Consider the following 13,315-nt stretch of genomic DNA (forward strand, 5'->3'; position numbering starts at 1 on the left):
TATTCTTGATCAAATTGAGACTCAGTACAGATATAAAAATGCCCGATGTCAGTGGAAAATAAACTAGATGAAATAACATTCTCATTATTTTTGGTGCTGAACTGCAATACTATAGTACTGTTATAACAGGATGATTTAGCTCGGTGTAATGCTCCCAGTTGTCTTATTTTCCTGTTAACAATGTTTGTTTCTCTACATAGCCAAAGTAACCCTTCAAGGTTCTGCAGGAGTGATGTACAGAAACCTCTGCTATTCAGCAGTGACTGCTGGTGGAGGAAACTCTAAGGAACTATTCTTCTTCCATATTTCAGTACTTTATGATACAAGCCAACATTTCCTAGTGAAACAGAGCAGACCAACATCATAAGGTAAAGGGAAGGACAGGGAGTGACTGAGAGGATTGTTGTTCACATTCCCTTCATTTTTTTTTCCAGTGCTAAAGCATGAATCTGAAAAAGTTAAATAAATATCTGTGATTAGGCAAATCAACCCTCACACAGTTGCCAAAATAAATATAAATTATTGACGTGCTTGCACTTCCACTAGATATGGATTAGCACTTGAGCCATGCTGCAGTATGACTGTGATCTGAAAGTTAAGGTTCCAACAAAAATGCATGTGGTTAATCCTCCTGTGGTGGTTCTTCATTTGTTTGCTTGTTTGTTTTTATAAGTTAAAACAGATGTGACTTTAGTATGAAAAGAAATTGAGCAGATTGAACATCTCTTTACTTGGCATAAACCTTTCAGCTAAACCTGAAAACAAAATACTACTTCTCAGACTATTAAGAAAACAACTGGCTCTCATGTACCTTTGCTTCTCAGTGATAGTGGCACTGTTTCAGAATTTTATATTCACGAACTGAATGAAAAATTACGTACTTCCTTTTACAGTGTTCTATTTTTGCAACCTCTGAGCCACCCTATGTGAACAACATTAATGTATCAAATAATCATAGAATCATAGAATTGCTCAGGTTGGAAAGGACCTTCAAGATCATCAAGTCCAACTGCAACCTAACCATACTGCTCTAACAACCCACCGCTAAATCATGTCCCCGAGCACCACATCCAAACGGTTTTTAAACACGTTCAGGGATGGTGACTCAACCACCTCCCTGGAGAGCCTGTTCCAGTGCTTAACAACCCTTTCTGTAAAGAAGTTTTTCCTGATATCCAGCCTAAACCTCCCCTGGTGTAACTTGAGGCCATTTCCCCTTGTCCCGTCACCTGTCACCAGTGAGAAGAGACCAACCCCACTCACTGCAATCACCTTTCAGGTATTTGAAGAGAGCAATGAGGTCTCCCCTCAGCCTTCTCTTCCCCAGACTAAACAGCCCCAGTTCCTTCAGTCGCTCCTCGTAGGGCATATTCTCCAAGCCCTTCACCAGCCTTGTTGCCCTTCTTTGGACCTGCTCCAGCACCTCAATGTCCTTTCTGTATTGAGGTGCCCAAATCTGAACACAGTACTCGAGGTGAGGCCTCACTAATGCCGAGTACAGGGGCAGGATGACTTCCCTAGTCCTGCTCACCACACCATTCCTGATACAAGCCAGGATGCCGCTGGCCTTCTTGGCCACCTGGGCACACTGCATAATCCAAATATCATCCCACTTTGAAATATAATAGTTTCTTGTAGCTTACAGAAAGTCACTCACAGATCTTCCTGTGCTAGTTAGCAGATGGCTACAATAATTTCAGCAATGAGGTAATTAGAATGGCACAGGCTTTCTACACATATCCAGTTCAGAACATTTCTGTACTCTACTGGAAAAGAGGCAGATGTACCTTGTAGTGCACATCCTGGGATTAGAAGTGGCATTTGTTCCCAAAGCTGCTTATCCTAACTTGATGGACGTGTACTAAAGTCCACATTCAGTAAAGGTTTGGAACAGATTCTTCATGTTTGCAAGTTGTCTTGTTGTCTTCAGCACTTATCATCATAAAAATGAGAAACAGTACTGCTATTCCCCCTGACAGCAAAGAAAGTCACTAACAGCTTATAAAGATAAATTCATTAAGCATTTGAACATCATAGTGATAAGTATGAAAAAAAAAAACAACCATGAAGACATTAGTATTGCTGTCAGAGAGGGATTTGGATGTGATTCAGTAAACAAAGCATGCAGCCACATGCTGTATGAGTATAAAGAAGACATATAGGACAGCTGGTTCCTCCCCCAAGCACCATCTATACTGCGTTGCAAGGCCTTGATCCAAAGTTAGTGATTGCAACTAAAAGGCTCCAGCTAACAGCAGTCAGCTGTGGACTAGGCTCTTGGTGAGGAAGACATCTGCTCTAAAATTAGCAGAGAATCATATTTAAATTCTTCCAGCACATACTCACAGATGTAGAAAGAAATCACATAATAATTTGGGTTGGGAGGGACATCTGTATGTCCCGAGTCCAAAATCCTGCTCAAAGCACGGCCAAATTCAGTGCTAGAATAGGTTGCTCAGGACCTTTTCCACTTGAGTCTTTAAAATTACCAACATCTTTAACCCCACGGGCAGGCTGTTCCAGTGCTTAGCCACTATGTCTGTGACATGTACACAGCAAAGCATCATTCAGACAATTTCTGGCTTTTTGGTGATTCATCTTTCAGCACAGTACTTTTTCAGGTTCATGTCCAAGTTCATATTCACATACAGGTAAAATTTTTCAGACAAGAGTTGCATTAGAAGCATTTATAACGTCCATTCTTTGTTGGTGATTCTGGTAGTGAGCGTAATGTCAGCCATAAAATTAGGAAATAATGTAAGCAGGATAAAACATGTTTTATAGTCAGCAGTTCTTTTGCATTTCAAGCTTCGTCCTTTGTTGTGGTAGAAGGTACTTTGCCCTAGAGATAGGAGTAGTATGTGTTTTCCATGAAATTATTGACACAATGTAGAGGTTTTTCATGAAGGCCCTTTTTTCTCTGTTTCAAACCTCAAGGTTTTCCTGCACTAGGACACTTTCAGAGATGAGATTACATACTTTTTGAATTTAAGAACACGTGTATGGTAATTGTTGAGTCATGGCCTGAACCACTGATGAGCACCCGGGGAAAGAACCTGGTCAGCCCTGGGAGTACAGGTGAATGCAATTCACCTGTGTGACCGGAAGGGGTGGAGCCAGGCTCCACCTCTCTTAGGCCCCATTTAAGGGCTGACTGCCACTGAGGTAGGATCTTTTTCTGGAGGTCTCTCCTTTGTGGAGTTTTTCCTGTGAGCCTAGACCTTTGGAGGTGGGTGAGCAGTCTTTTCTTCCTTTCCTTATAATGCCTTTCTGTTGTGTAGTCACTCTGTTGCTACATTTCTTGTATCACCTTTCCAGCTTGTTGATCTTTCTAATTGTTACAACCTCATACATATATCATGTGGCAGAGAAGCAGTTCTGGGATTTAGTCTGTTGCCACTTAGTTCTCCCTGATATCACCAGTTGTGCTGTACCCACAGTGACAGAACTCTACATGTTCAGGGCACAGCTGTAGTTTGCCCTCAGTGTACATGCAAAATGTCAGTGCGTTTTCTTCCTTTTAAAGAATCTATTTTATAGACTGAACATTCCTGACAACAAAAAAAGCATTACCATTTCAATTTAAAATTAAGTTTCATTCCATATTCTTTTATTTCCCACTATAATGCTTATCCATGTTTCTTGACTTGGTAAAGGTTGTTAACCATATTCCAAAAAAAAAAAAAAAACCAAGTCTTGCTCTAACCAGCACATCGTATCACACAGTTTTCATAAAATCTCATTTTCTGAGGTGGTTGCTTTTTGTGGACTATTTCATTATCATGCTAATGGAGCTGGGCCATTTCTGCAGACAATTTAATTGTTGGCATAATATGTTTTCATTATTTGTATAGTGTAGCAGTTTGCATTAGGCTATTATCAAGTGTAACGGAAACGCATATAACAGCATGAGTTTTGAGAAATGGTGGCTATTTTTTACCAAAGGCTGTATGTACTAGATACAACCCCCGTCTACAATCACAGACAAATGTCTGCCATGCTGAACTGCATGACTCTTCTTGAGTCTGAACATGCACTGTTTGAGACAGTAGGAGTAATACTAGCTTCATAACACATATATTTGAAGCTTTCCCCCAGTGATTGCCTTTTTGAACAAGCTCTAACTCTTACACCTTGAAGAAAATACTACAATATGCAAAGGAATTGAGATAAATAAAGCACTACTAAAATAGCAAATAGAAACCAAACTGATCTGCTTTTAGCTAGTAACAGAAATGGAAAAGCTTCAACTTTCATTCTGTTTCCAAATGATAAATCTTATCTTTTCAGGAAATGCTGCCAATTCAGCAGCATTGAACTTCGGCATGTAGCCATCCACAAATAAGCAGATTTGCACACTATTTGGGTTGGCTCTTGCTGGAGCCATATGTTGAAGTTTCTTAATTAAAAAAGCACCTTAGAAACACTTTCAGTCTTCACACTGGATAAAACATCTTTCAAGGTTCTAAAATATCAACAAAATATTACAGTAGAAAATATAATTTTTTCCCCCCCACTGTGTGGTATAAGTAGCGATTACAGTTTAAGAGCTGTTTTTACTTGTTTACAAGACATTTCAGTGTTATTCAGTATTTTGAAGAGGAAAAGAAGATGGGAAAGTGATAATCAAGTTCTGATGCAGTGAGGAGCAGTCATTTCTGAACCATATTGACTAGCAATAAGAAACCCATATCCCTTTGGTTACTAGGGTTGAAGCCTTCAGTTAAGTCACTCAGAGAAAGCAGCCAGTGTTCAAGGGTTTCTTATCAGTTTCTGACAATATGCAGTATGATTGAATGCAATTTAGTAGAACAAACCTGATGTATCAGAGGAGGGTTTAATTTTTTTTGTCAGTCTTCAGCTGAAAAATATAACTTCCAAACATGTATGTTGTGCTAACAAGTAGTAGAGTAGGCTGCAAGTGCCACTGCTCCTCAAATAGTCTGTTTTCTTGTTTCATTTCACTTTTTGCTGTTTAAAAACATCTGGTCTGTCAGAAAATATTGGATACTGAGTATCAATTTGTCTCTTCTAGTTATTAGAAGTGATCACTCACTGTCAAACTATGAATGGTGCTCCAAAAGTAATGACTCATGTTTTGATGTTGGCCCATGACATACCACCATGATGTTGGTAGTATGGCAGTAGAGGCTGAACGTTCCCACCAAGATTCCATTACATAATGTTGCCATGCAACAGATGACAGCAGAGAGACAGTCTGACAAAATGTAATCTGATGTGGAAGTACATATGAAGCAAAGGTGCGTCACTGAATTCCTGCATGTGGGGGAAAAAAAACAAACAGCACCCATTGACACTTATCAATGCTTGCTCAATGTTTCTGGAGACCAAACAGTGGATGTGAGTAGAGTGAGGCAGTTGGTGCCATGTTTCAGCAGTGGTGACAACAGGTCACATCTGCTGGTGCAGATTATTATGGGTGATGCATGCAGGCTCTTGTTCATCTCTGGTGAAAATGCATAGCTAATGGTGATGACTGTACTGAAAAATAGCATTTTGAAGTAGAGAATTTGCTCTACCATGTAGTGTTATTCTGCTCTTTTTATCTGTTGTAGTTTCCATGGAAATAAATAGGAGGCATTACTTTGGGAGTGACCTAAATGTATATACAACTCAGGAAAATGCACACTACTGTTTCTCAGCCAAAAGATAGGGCAGCCTAGGCTCCATTGCCTTCTTTGTTTTACACAAAAACATTTAAATCTTCATATCGAGTCTTCCAGAGAACTTAGAGTTTGTGAAGTTCTTAGTCTACTGAAAAAGGTTCCAACACTTTTTCCTGAACTTTGATGCAGTAACTAAGCATTTATTCATGTATTCCTTTTCTCTGTCTTGTTTGATGTGTAAGCCATGTGGTAGGGCTCCATGTTGAGTCCTTTCTTCCAGGGTGACCTATTGCTGGTTCTGCTGGAGGAGCTGCAAAGATCCACAACCCCACTGCCTGCACTGAGGAGAGTAGGGTGAGCATTTTTCCTGAAGCCTCCAAGCGCTTATTTGCTTTAATGAACATTTATAATTGTGGTTATACAGAGTGAAGTAGTGTCAGCAAAATAATATTATGGTGCATCTTGATTAAAATGTATAGTATTACAAATTGTAATCTAATCCTAGGATTAAATCTGTTTCTTGTCTTTCTCAAAACTCATTCAATTCTATGCTTATAACATTTCTTGTTTTTTTTTTATTTTTTCCAGATAGGTAAATTGCTCCCTAGCTATTAAAGGTCTTGTCATGGTCTATGGCAATAACATTTTTTTCCATTTTTTCTTAAGGAGACTACATGTGAGAGTTCTGGCTGATTTCTGGTGGCAGGGCATCCCATCCCTCTCCCACTGCATTTTCTGCTTCCTCAGTGAAGAAGTTATGAGCTGGGGATAGCACTGCAGTGGAAGCAGAGTGATTCAGAAAATATCAAAACACTTCCACATGCAAGGGAGTTCTCCAGCAAACTGTGTGAGCTTGTTCAAACTTCAGCGTATTATCTACCATGAGCCTGATGCTCCTCCTCACCTCACAGCAAGTTGCATCTCCTGTTTGTTCCATATAGATCAGAGCTGGTTCTCCGAAGTGTTACTCAGACAAGGATTATGCTATATGCAGATTTATGTCAACAGCTGATGTTGGCAGCACAGATCTCTAGATGGAGAGTGACAGATGTACTGTAAAGAGCCTGCACACACAAACTCTCATCCAACCATGGTGAAGATTGATGTAGCATCAGAGTGAGCAATACTTCAGCATTTCTTTTCTCCTTTCCGGAGACTTCTGTGTGTCTTTTCTTTCCAGTATGGATTCAGGGAATGTCTCTTTCCCTCCTAATACTGTCTCAAGCTATGGGTTGAGTTGGATGTGAGTTAGTTCCTAGAGAGCAGTAGAAGCTGGAACAGATGAGAGGATTCCAGCTGCTCCTGCCTACCTCTGGCCAGTGGACATCTTTGTGCACATTCCTGCTAAATAGGCTCCACAGTACTCAGCTCAGCCCTGGCTCTGATCAGGCTTTGTTTCTCCAAATACTCTCTGAGCTTCTTTCTATTCACTCCCAAGCTCCCTCAAGAAATACTGACTGATTGCAGTGTTTTTATAGGAGACAAGAAATACATTGCTGTAGAGCCTTCCAGCAATTTGATTTATAGCTGTGCAAGCACTCTGGTAATTGCATGTAATAAGTTATTGGTCCAGACCACAATATCTTGCACTTACAAATGCTAGAGGGAACTCTTTTTGCTTGTAAAGCTTTTCTGAGCCTTACCCACTCTTCTTAGTTCACTTTTGATACATTCTTGAAAGGATGTTTTGTCACACTTGGTGAACTGTCATCCAGGGAAGTTCCTCTTAATGTACTTTGAGCTTGTGTTCTGAGAGAGTAGACTTACGAACAACATTTTAGATATATTTCAACCTTTCTCTACCGTGCATATTCTCACCTGAAAGGCCGGTGAACCTTCCTTGTAAATTCTTGGACTAAATTACAGTGTGAAATAATGAGATTCAGTTAAAGAATTTTGTTTCCTTGTTTTAAACATCCTATAATCACATTATGTGAATTAACACCCTCTTCATGATTTGTGCAAAAAAAAAAAAGGAAGCGATAATACTTTTATATACTTTTCAATCTTTTTATTTCTGAGTGGATTTGTTATTCATCTTAGGTACCTGTTTTGGAAATTGCATTGCCACACTGAAAGTATTCTGTCAACTTACCTATTATTTTATATCACTTTAACCTTTCTAGATTTACTCATTTCTATATTCTTTCCCATATTCTAATTCTACTTAGCACTGAGCTGAGTAATTGTATTTCTTACTCATAAAAACACAGATCTTTCCAACCATTACAGTTAATTGACAATCCAAAAACATATTTGGTGGTCAGTATTTCTCCAGAATTTGTATTTCTCAACAATTAATCCCTCTGAGATGTTTCCTGCTTATCTGAGCAGTACTAAGCTTGGAAGAACTGAATGAGCACTGAAGGAACAAATGATTTTGATGAAAAGGAGGAACAGAGAAAAAAAAAATACAATTAAACTCCATCTGGAAAGGGTTTCAACTGCACAAATACATGGAAGGAACAAGAATAAAGGGATTTGAACATTGTTATATCAAAAAAGCCAATCACTTACCATTGTGTAAGATGCAAACATGCAAATAAGAGCAAAACCTGTAAGAAGAGTGAGCAGTCCTTCTACTGTACTTAGCAGTGACAAGGCTGTAACCAGAGCAGTGTTCATATTGCAGAGCTGGTTCAAGCCAGACTGGGGAAACCCATTTTTTCTTAGCCAAATGAAGAAAACAGAGCTGAAAATAGGAAATATCTCTTCAAACTCCTAAACAGATAAGAATAATGTCCCCATTGACTAGCTGAATAAGCAGGAGTCTAACATTAAAACAAGGGAGACTCAAATCATATGTTAGGAAAAAAAAGAATCCCTTCCAGCAGTGAGCACTAAACAGCATTGGTGGAGAGTCTCTGAAGTAGCTGAAGCCCTATAAAAAAAAAATATCTCTTGTGAATTTCTTGGTTCATGACATAGTTGAGATTCATCTTGCCCAATTTTATTTGTTTAAAAACATTCACTCTTTAGTGTGTCATCTGGGAAGCTTTCACTGTCAGTGAAAACGGACTTTGGGATAGGAAACATTTCCTCTGGAATAAATGAAGTCTCTGGAACAAATGAAGTATCTAGACTAGGTGGGATGAGGGGCTTTGTTCTTGGCAAATGCAAAAGGCGTATGGAGGACCCATGCTGTTCAGGCTGGATGCCTGACTGGTTATTTTAAGATGTTTGCAAGATGAAGGAAATCTGTGATACTTTAAAAAAGCATCACATCCTGCTTGTTCAAAATGCCTTCATCTTTAGAATTTTCAGTGGCGTCTGTTTTCAACGATTCCAATGACTGAATGGAAAAAAAATGTCTGAGACTATGCTTTGAACGAGTCAAAGTTCAGTTAAGTTATTGTTCATCAACTTAGCAAAGTATACAAAACTGAGAAGCTTGTGATTTGTCAAAATCTTCAGCATAACACTTTCTCTGAAAGACATGACTGTAAGACTGGTGTTTCACTATGTGCTACTTGTTCTTGCTCCTCAAGGCTTAACCTGAGCAGGCAGAGAAAAAACTCTAGCAGAAGCCCAGAGTCTATCTGCTCAACACAGAAAATAAATATTCACAGAACGTATAGGCAATCCATGAACAGATACTGAGTTACGTGTTGTGCACTTACAAAGCTTGTCTGTAGGCTATTCATTCAAAAAATACAAAGGCTAAACTTCTCTATAGCAGATTTGGATTCTTTACTAAGTAATGTAGATAAAAAGAACAGAGAGAGATGGTGGGAAGGAACATTAATCCTGAGCAGAGAAAAGTCAGAAAACACTTTCTCAATGTTAGTTGGCTTTGTAATGTTGGTGTAGATATAATGAAAACAATGCAGCATATTTTAACTGATACTTACATTATGTAACTTCCAATTGTACTCAGTTCAGGTAGAAGGTTATGTGAAATTTCTTCAAGAAAAATAAACACTTAAGAAATAAAATAACATACATTTGGCCACGTGCTCCTTCCACTGATATCACACTATTATTGATAGTGTAAATCTGGACCCCAGATATAACAGAAGCATATTAATAATGGGCATAGGTGCCCTTTTCTCTTATTTTTCTCCTCAAACCAGGCTGCAGATTTGCAGTTCAACAGCTACAGCACATGTCAACGTGTGCTGAATCCATCCAGCAGTTACTTCTATATTCCATTTCAGGTTAATAACAGAATAAAAATTCCTTTTTACCAGTTCTAAGTTCACACATGGCTGTTGTGGGAGTAGAGGGAATATGTACCGGCTTCTAAACTGCCAAATCACAGGATCTATGTCATCAACTGCCTTTCACATCGTTGAGCAACAACAACAAAAAAACCTTTGAAACCACTGAAGTTTTGATTAAAGCATTGATCTCAACCAGTAGAAATAGGAGACGAATTAAGTGTACCTGAAAATAATTACTATAGAATTAGCCCTATATTTACACAACTAAACTTGAAGGAGGTACCTTCTACAGCATGCAACTGAAACAGAAAATTAAATTTCACACAGGCAGAAAAACTTTCATATTCTGATCCAGTAAAACATACGTTTGCAAAATTGACCGTGAGTATAGCACAGTAAAAGATCTTGGACAAACACAGTTTAATGGACTGTCATTCCTTGAGGACTTTTTCCTAACTTTCCAATTAAAATTAAATTAGACTAGCATCTTGGTGAATTGTCATTAGAGTTCTTATTTTTGGTAGTAACTTTTATGCAATACTCTGGCTGAAATAAGAAAGGATACTTCATATAAGTAATGGCATAAAAACTTCATTGGATGTTGAACCTTTAACAAATTGGATGGAATATGCTCCTTGGAATATTGCTAAGAAATGTGTACTGACACACAAAGCCAGTTGCAAATCAGTCTGAGGTAGAATTACTTTTTTTTAATTAGGGAAATAATCAATTTATAAACATTGAATTCATAAATTGGCCTATGTATGACATAATTTATATGGTGAGAGGTGGAAAATGGCATGTAGGTGGAAACATGAATCATGAGTGATGGCCTGTCTAACATACAACACATTATCCAAAGGATGGAATTGATGAATTGCAACTGTATCTATCTGAATTTGAAATATGCCTTTTAAAAAGATAATACTTTCAATCGAAAAAGCAAAACACATTAAATATTCATGGCTGTTTACATGTCGTTTGTATAGTTTCTCATGTAGTTTAATACAGGGAAAGTACAAGATGTCACTAAACCATAGAAATTTACATTATGATAGAAAACTTCAGTAACACTATTCCTTATAAAAGAAAATAATCTATAGTATAAACTAAATTCCTGGAAACATTAAGGTAGAGATTCATCAAATGTAATGGGACAACTTTTCAGAATAGTCTGATCTATATTAGATAAGATACAGAGAAGATGTATCTAATTCTGAGATTCTCTATGTTGACAATAAAAGAAGTCTAGATAACTAAAAGTACACTGGACATCTACTGAGCAATGCCTACACTGCATTACTGCAATGTATATCGTGATGTTGCAGAAGTCTACATGCAAACAGGTGAATACCAGCCTGAGGAAGTTTCTGTGAATTTGGTAATTTCAGAACTGCTTCCATTCCTGTAATTTTAGCAGAATGTGTATAAAAACCCACATGAAAGTGGGTCTCTTCCAACTAAGCATTTGTATGCGTCAGTAAAAACCAGAATGTTTCTCTTTGATTATCATACAATCTATGTATACAATTAAGGTGTGTACCTATGGGAATAAAGGATGGCTGTGTAACGCTGCTGGAAGAATGGCATGCAAGCAATGGCTTCTGTGCCTATCAGCTCAAAGTATAATACCTCCAAAAACATAACTTTTTACCTTCCACATACAGAGTTTGGACCTGCGTTACATGGATTTACACAGTGATGTAACGAACAGTATAAGCAAGAACTAATTATTATCAGCAATCAGAATTAATTTTAACTGTTAACTAATTACAGACAAGTAATCAAATATCAATAGTAATTCTTCATTCTAAAAATTTTCCTGTGAAACAATGTCTTACATAAACTGTGTTCTCCAGATCAGAGACATGTGAAGGCTTTCACAGAACTTCCTACAGTTTGCTCATTTACACTTAATTTGTGTGAAAAAAAAAAGATCAAAAAGATGTGTTTGGGCCATGGGTCTTAATCCATAGGATGCAGTCGTCGCCACTGTTTCAGCCTCAGCCTGTAGTCAGGCCAAGCGTGTCATGGTGAAGACAGTGATGCAATTTACATTCTCTGAAGGTAATGACATCGATTCCAGCTATCCATATACCACTACCGAGGTTTTGTTTCTTCTGTGCTTATTTTTATACATCTGCTAGGCAAATTTTAGCTGTGTTTTGCATGAATAAGAACATTTGTACAAAACAGGTAACACCACCACTTATCTCCACTCTGGCATTTATAGTTAGCATTTTTTCCTGTATATATCATGGTGTGTTATTTCCACTCACTGGAGATTTAGAGTCGAAAAGGTGTTCAGTTATAAATGGCTGTCAAGTCATAGCATTTCTTGCATTTGCCTCAAGCTGCGTCAAGCTGCCAGAAATGTAGAGGGTCATAGCAATGCCTGCTAAGTGACTGTTCTTAAATTTGCTCTTCATATTAACACAGAAAAAAAAACAAAAATAAAAACAGTATACAGTATTCCTTGGCAATAAGTTGGGTGACATGAAAGTTCCCGATATACATGAAATGAGGCCTTAATATTAAAGCAGGTAAATTTCTAATGCATTCCAGAATCCCTCTCTCTGAATGATGACTATGCTTCCAGAAACATACCCTAACTGAATAAGAAGAGTCTTGCTTGTGTTTGCTGCTGAATTTTTTTGTGATTATTATGTAAGCTGTATTGACTCTGTAAAGCATCAAAACTGTATTCATTCCCAGTATCTACAGAAACTGTATGTTCTTATTGCTTCCACTAGTGCTGGATGTTTCACGTTGGCCATAACTTCAGTTTTTTTGTAATCCAGCTCTACTTCTTCTGAAGTCAGAAGGGATTTCATATGATTAACACAGATTTCTGTAGTCCGGATAGTATCTTGAGTGAACTTCACATACTCTGGGTCCTTGCCATCACTTGTATTTCTGATTCTGTTCTGCCTGAGTTGACAATGCTTTTATCACATCATCATATCTTTAGTATACAGTACCTCCAAAATGTTTATTGTTCTTCTGCTGCAACTTTTAATCAACTGTCCTGAATGGAAAGTGTAGACAAAAGTATTCACAGAACCTAGGAACATTGTTCAAATGTTTTCTCATCTAAACAAAAATGTATATATCTAGTTTTCTTGTCTGTAATAATGAATGTCTCTTAACTGCCCATTTGGCTCTCTATATACCAGTTCAGAAATAAAGTAATTCTATCTTAACACAGACATAATAGAAATAGGTGAGATCCAAACTAATTCTAAAAAGGTCATCTTTAAGCCTAACTCTAACCCCCAGATTTAAGACTAGCAGCAAACCCAAATGTCTCGCCAAAACCTTAACCTAACCCCAACTAACCTCAACCAAACACTAACTCAAGCCCTCAACATTAAACTCAAACACAAAACCAAATCTGAACTGTGACACTGAACTCTAACCTACTGCTCCCCTTAATTCTCAACCCTAGTTACAAAACTTAACTTCATCCATACACCTGAAAACTGTAACATGCACCATCATCCCAAAACACACCCTAAACTAATG

The 13,315-nt window shown here is 37.9% G+C and overlaps 1 long non-coding RNA gene across 1 annotated transcript; it reads left to right on the plus strand.

Moving 5' to 3' along the window:
• On the plus strand, positions 3,155–9,096 carry LOC110394826. Its single transcript, XR_002435939.1, has 3 exons — positions 3,155–3,229; positions 5,908–5,981; positions 6,294–9,096. It is a non-coding gene; the product is annotated as an uncharacterized LOC110394826 (long non-coding RNA).

This window comes from Numida meleagris, chromosome 2 (genome assembly GCF_002078875.1).
Source record: "Numida meleagris isolate 19003 breed g44 Domestic line chromosome 2, NumMel1.0, whole genome shotgun sequence".
NCBI classification, from domain to species: Eukaryota; Metazoa; Chordata; class Aves; order Galliformes; family Numididae; genus Numida; species Numida meleagris.